Source organism: Protobothrops mucrosquamatus, unplaced genomic scaffold, assembly GCF_001527695.2.
Source record: "Protobothrops mucrosquamatus isolate PMUCROS unplaced genomic scaffold, P.Mucros_1.0 scaffold2142, whole genome shotgun sequence".
Taxonomy (NCBI): domain Eukaryota; kingdom Metazoa; phylum Chordata; class Lepidosauria; order Squamata; family Viperidae; genus Protobothrops; species Protobothrops mucrosquamatus.
Genome location: NW_015388240.1, coordinates 129,220 through 136,418, shown reverse-complemented (window position 1 = coordinate 136,418; position 7,199 = coordinate 129,220).

Below are 7,199 nucleotides of genomic sequence, written 5' to 3'. Positions count from 1 at the left end.
TCAGTGAATACAATAAACATATATAAGTTCAAAGATTTATTTCCCCTTGGCAATGCTCCAAAAAGGTTTCTTGGTAGATGTCAGATTCAGATAAATCCTCAAGATTCCAAGTTTCAAATGGGATTACAAGTGCAAGAATACAAGCTAATTTGAGGGCTAATCCACATGGAGCTCTGTTTCCATCTGTCCTGTTTGCCATCATTTGCTCACTAGAGACTAAAATGGACGTTCTGAAACTTGAGCTGGCCACGAACAAGGAGTGTATAGCGGAGGTGGTGACACTTTGAAAGCTGTATGCAACGAAATTTCATTTTGAGGTATGCCGATTGGTGTACATTCAAAGTGACAATAAAACTATTCTTGTTGTTAATACTATCCATTTGAAATTGCCATAAAAACACAAATCACTATTTGTATAAGAAGAACCTCCATTTATGGTTGAACCATCAATCCACCATTTTTACTGCCAATATGGAGAAAAAAGTAGATCTATAGAGAAGGAAGGAAGGAAGGAAGGAAGGAAGGAAGGAAGGAAGGAAGGAAGGAAGGAAGGAAGGAAGGAAGGAAGGAAGGAAGGAAGGAAGGAAGGAAGGAAGGAAGGAAGGAATTTCTGGTAGAGATGCAGATGCAGTGCAAAAACAGATTCAAGAAGCATATCCTTTTGAACCCTCCCAATTGTACACAGGATCCATCTGAAAGTACTATTAAAACATATCACATCAAACTAAATAGAGTGAGTTTTAAAAATCTCCCATCCGATTATTTTTAGACAAGAACAGCAGAATTATAGGTAATAATGGAATGAAAATTATTTAGAATAGTGACTATTGCTCATTCTTTGCAGATAGCTGTGATCTGTGCTTTGATAGTGGTCTCAGATGGCACTCATATACAAATCATGACTATCCATAAGGAATCACATGGATCTGATATCTTCCTTTTAAAAATAAAGTTAAAGTAACATTTTACTTTTTTTCAGATTGTATGATTTGCCAGCCAGAATGAGCACAATGTACAGCAAAAATATGTGATATTTAAAGAAAATTACGTAAGTAGTCTTTGCCCAGGCTAATTCTTTAAAATTTATTATTTTTTCTTACACTTCCATTGTTCTCTGGTAAACTTGCTCTGAATTGCAGTTTAAAGGTCCAATTACAAATGTAAACAGTTGCTTGATATTTTTCTTTCTCCCTGTCTTTGCCTTTTATCCAATTGTTGCCAGTTAAACTATTTCTAATCTTTGCTAATATTTAATACATAGTACCAACTATACTTTCGCTAGATGGACTGAGCGGCTGTGTCTTTGCTCTGATCTAGATGCAAAGATTAGCTAAGATTGATCCAGGTGCAAACTAAACTGGAAATTAGCTACAGTAATTTCCTAACAAAAATTGATTTGAGGTAGGAGGAAAATGGGCTGGATGATTCCTTTCCGTTTGTATGAAGACATACATAGCCCTCAAATGCACAGGAAGCCACAACCCAAAAAGAACAGTTACAACCGAGCTAACTCATAATTTTACTACTATGACCATGATGGCTTTATATGCATCCAGAATATCATATGCAGTTGCTGTTCAAAGGGAAGAAAATATGCCGGCAGTTTGAGACTAAAGCAAAATAAAGAAAAGTGGTAATTGATGCAGCAATTTTGTATTGCTCACAGATTCATTCCCAAGCTGCATCCAGTGGGCCAAGTAATGTACAACTATGATAAAGATGTAATTCAGGCTCTGGTTTTATTTATTGCTTTCATCTCTTATGCCATAATAGATGTCACAGTGTGAGAGCAGAGATGGACTGTTCAAAGTTCCACGTGATATCCCTGGTCTCAATACATCTGCAACTGAGAAAAGAAATAGGCAGAAAGCTCAGTCCTTGTTTGACCTAAAGGAGTTCAGTGGGAAGACAGTGGAGAAAAGGACAGCAGGCAGACCACAATTGTTCTTTTACTGGCTTCAGCCACTTGAAATCATGTTCAAAATCACCTGTAACACAAAGAATAAGGAAATGTAACTCTTCTCTTATTGCAAGAGTAATAAGTTCCTGTTGAATCAGCTGCCACATTACTCAGTCAATTTGTGCTTGCAATGGGCCTGTGAGTATAGGATTCTTTACTGTGTTTTACAAAATGGACTTGACAAACTGCAAAAAAGGAAAAGGTCATGTTGTATTTTGGAAATGTGCAAATCCAAAAAATGTTGAAAATGGCCTCTTTGAAAGTATTTTGGCTTCCTAATTAGCCTTTCACTGCATCAGGAGACAGATGCAAATAGAAAAAGCCCAAATTATTAGCCACATTGGCCTCATGCAGGAATATGTGCAGGTAATTCTNTTGGGTTATATACAAATTATTTCTGAAACTGGAAGGGCTATAGTTGAAAAATGATTTCACTGAGGGTCTCCTTGATTCTAAGTAACTTCTGATTCTACTCTGTTACAAACATATGAAAAGAACAGGAAAATAGTAATACTTTTTGTGTACGGTTCCTATTTCAAGTTTCTAAGATTAGCTAATACACACAATCATAAAACAAATTCAAATAGGAAGCAAGATAAGTAAGATAAATTTAAAAATTTAGGAGCACACTTTTAAATGTCCTATAATAAACAGGTTAGCATGATTAGCCTGTATCAAGTCTCTGAAATATATAGACCTCTTCACTGAGGTTTATGGACTATAATCAACCACTCTGGTCCAATACAATTGTGAACTAATGCTTTTTGACTTCCTGGTTTACGGGAGAACTAGTGCTTGGGGTCTCACCATTCCTAATCCTCCATTTTAGCCACTACTGGCTCTCAGATTAACATTAATTAATTATATATGGCTATATATTTTAGAATAACAGTCCCCAACTTTTTTGGGATTGATTTTGTGGAAGACATTTTTTCCACGGATTGGGCTGGGGGGGGAGATGGTTTCGGTTTCACTCGCTCACCTGCCATTCACCTCCAGCTGTGCGGCTGGGTTCCTAACAGGCCACGGACCAGTACCAGTCCGTGGCCTGGGAGTTGGGGACCCCTATTTTAGACCTATAATTTCTAAAGTGACTCAAAATTGGCCAGTGATTTTAAGTCTATTGCAGTAAAACCAGAAAATAGATTGTGGTTGCTTAAAGACTAATAATATTATATCATAAGCTTTCATACTGTAGATCAGTGGCTCCCAACCTTTTCTATCCGCCGCACCCCTAGAACGTTTCTGATATATTCTTGCACTCCTTACAAAAGTTCAAAATAACAGCAACAAATTATGCATATACACTATAATTTTGAAAACCCAAATTTTCGCACCCTCTGGAATATCGTCTCGCACCCCTGGTTGGTAACCCCTGCTGTAGATTATGGTCCACTTCATCATCGACAAAGAACTGTCAATAGTAATAATAGTTTATAGATAGTTCTCGGCTTATGACAATTGAGCCCAACATTTTGTTGCTAAGAAAGACAGTTAAGTGAATTTTGCCCCATTTTATCTTTCTTGCCTCAGTTAAGTGAATCACTGTAGTTGTTAAATTAGTAATATAGCTGTTAAGTGAATATGGCTTCCCCATTGACTTTGCTTATCAGAAAGTCACAAAAGGTGATCATATGATCCCGGGAGACTTTAACAGTCATAAATACATGGCAGTTGCTAAGCATCTGAATTTTGATCACATGACCATAGGGATGCTGCAACGGTCATAAGTGTGAAAAACGACCATAAGTCACTTTTTTCAGTGGCTTTGTGACTTTGAACAGTCACTAAATGAATGGTTGCAAGTATTTGCAAGTATTTGAGAAGAAAATAAGAAATAGGAAGTGTATACAGCAAGTATTATCAATAATTAGTATTTATTCACAAGAGTGGGGGAAGAGTTTTTCCATTTTAAAAAGTATCAATCTGATTCTTTCTCAAGCATGAATATTTGGAATCAAACCACAGAGAATTTTTTATAAAACGAATCAATGGATAAATTAACTTCTTTGATTAGAGAAAGCCTCTTATGGATTTTTTTATGTACTAATGAAAAAATGTTTGCGACTTTTGATAATTACACAGATTATAGAAAAAAGGGTAATAATAGAGAGGTTAAAATATATTTGTTCTGATAATTGCTGTTAAAAATATTGGAGAATTTATATTTTTTCCTTTCTTTTCTATTTTTGTTATTTTTTTCTTTTTTTCCACCTGTTGCTATTTAATTTCTCCCCCCCCCCTCATTTTCTATTAGTTTGTGTTAGCTTTTATCTTCTGGTTTAAAAGATTTTATAATATTTTATAATATATATATATCATTTTATCATTTTATGATAAGGGATGATATAAGAATAAACTTTTTAACTGAAATATTAGAGAAAGTGTTGAGTTACTGACATTGTTTGTATCTGTCTGGAGGAGGGGTAGTCATCTTTTATATATTTTTGGTTATTTTTTATTTCCTTTTTTTCTATCTCTTTGCATTTTTTCTTTTTTTATATTTTTCTTAGTTTGCATTAGTGTTTTATCTCTGTATTTGTAAATTGTAATACAATTATTACAGAGCGAGAGAACCATTGTAGGCAAAACTTCCCCTTCAAGAGCTTTTTGACATGAAAATAGCTAGGCAAATGATTTGTCCAGCATAAAAGGACATATTCTTCCCATATGTTGGTTATGGTTGGTTCTTCCTCCAGGGGGGGTTGAATCAGGACGCCATCATAGGAGATGGTGTCCAGAAGCTAAGGGCATTTTATTGTACTGCGATGTTTTGAATCTTTGTTAGCCATCCAGGGTTGCTTGGCATAGACAAGTGTACAAAGAAAGAGGCTTGCCCTTGCTGCCATTTGTTTGCCAGGCTCAAATCAAGATGCTGATTGGGAGAGACTTAAAGGAATCACAGTTTCACCCAAATGGGTGATCACATCAGTCTGTTGAAGGCTGCCTGACCTAGCCTTTTTGGAGGGAGGAAGCACAACACCCGAGAAAAGGAACGCTTTGCAACCTGTGGTGCTTTTATCCCCCATAATAATAATAATAATAATAATAATAATAATAATAATAATAATAATAATAATAATAATAATAATAATAATAATAATAATAATAATAATAATATGGATGAAACTTGTAACAGTGGTACCCATTGTCATCGGGGCACTGGGAACTATGTCCAAAAACTTTGCAAAATACATCAAGAAATTGCAGCTTCCTGCAATAACTCGAGCAATGTTACAAAAAACTGCGCTACCCGGAACATCTTATATTTTAAGGTTGACACCTTAATAATAATAATAATAATAATAATAATAATAATAATAATAATAATAATAATAATAATAATAATAATAATAATAATAATAATAATAATAAAGCCTCCTCGTACTCTGTGCGTGGAGCTTGTCATTTGTGAGTAAAGCAGGCTAGGTATCCCTGCAGATGTGCTTGGGAATATTGCCCATTAAACAGAAGAGGGCTCACTTCCATGGAAGAAAAGCGCCCACCTGCCCCCGAGAGAAGAGGGACACCGCGGCTTGGGAGAAACGAGCCCCTCACCCTGACCGCAGTGCAGGAACAGTCGGAGTCGAAGGGCCACTGGGAAAACGTGGCGAGACGGTTCTCTTTCAGGTACAGCTCGAGGGCCGGAGGGACCCGCAGTTTCGCCTCCCCGAGAGACATGATGGTTGCTGGAGCTTTCAAACCGGAGCGGGAAAGAAAGGGGGGGGGGAAGCAAAACGGCTTTCCAAGGCATGATGGGAAATAGGCTGAGCACTGACGTGGAGGATGCCACGCCTCCCGCCGAGCGCTGAACATGCTGGGAAGCGTAGTTCTTACGATCGCAATGAGCAAAAACGACATTTGTTTTACAATTTAAAAAAAAAAAAGCGCTTGTACGTCGACAGCATCTTTTAGAAATGCCCCTTTAAAACCTTACTGATTTGTTGTACTATAAGGGCAAAGCAAAACTAGATCTCCAAGTTATCGTTTCAAAGTAAAAAAACGCCACTTTTTTTGTATTTGCTGCAGTGATGCCAGAGGTCCAAGGAAGTAATCTATACAGAACATTACAATTTAATATACTTCAGAGAGAGACTGTTTTCTGTTTGTTGCAGCAATAAGAGCGAAGGTTTCTGTGGCTCCTTAAATACGAACAAGTCATTTTTTGGGGTGGGTGTTATTCAGCACAGGTCTTGGTAATGCCTATGAAAGTACAGTAGATGGCACCACTTTGCTGACTTTGATAAAAAGTTAACCTGGGTTGGGTATGGTTAGTTTATTGGACTAGGAAATCCAATACAGACTAGCAGCTAAGAATTTGAAAAAGGCTATCAAGCAGTCGATCACAAACCATTTTCATGTTGTATTGTGGCCCGGAAAATTACTTGTAGGCCCCTAGTTTGACTTCACCTGGAATCTCAAATTCTTAACACTATTAAACATCATAGAATTAATTTCTGAGTGAATACAATAAACATATATAAGTTCAAAGATTTATTTCCCCTTGGCAATGCTCCAAAAAGGTTTCTTGGTAGATGTCAGATTCAGATAAATCCTCAAGATTCCAAGTTTCAAGTGGGATTACAAGTGCAAGAATACAAGCTAATTTGAGGACTAATCCACATGGAGCTCTGTTTCCATCTGTCCTGTTTGCCATCATTTGCTCACTAGAGACTAAAATGGACGTTCTGAAACTTGAGCTGGCCACGAACAAGGAGTGTATAGTGGAGGTGGTGACACTTTGAAAGCTGTATGCAACGAAATTTCATTTTGATGTATGCCGATTGGTGTACATTCAAAGTGACAATAAAACTATTCTTGTTGTTAATACTATCCATTTGAAATTGCCATAAAAAACACAAATCACATCTATTTGTATAAGAAGAACCTCCATTTATGGTTGAACCATCAATCCACCATTTTTACTGCCAATATGGAGAAAAAAGTAGATCTATAGAGAAGGAAGGAAGGAAGGAAGGAAGGAATTTCTGGTAGAGATGCAGATGCAGTGCAAAAACAGATTCAAGAAGCATATCCTTTTAATAATAATAATAATAGTAAAGTTGGAAGGGACCTTGAAGGTCATCTAGTCCAACCCCCTGCTCAGGCAGGAAACCCTATACCATTTCGGACAAATGGCTGTCCAGTCTCTTCTTAAAAATTTCCAGTGTTGGAGCATTCACCGCTTCTGGAGGCAGGTTGTTCCACTGGTTAATTGTTCTCACTGTCAGGAAGTTTC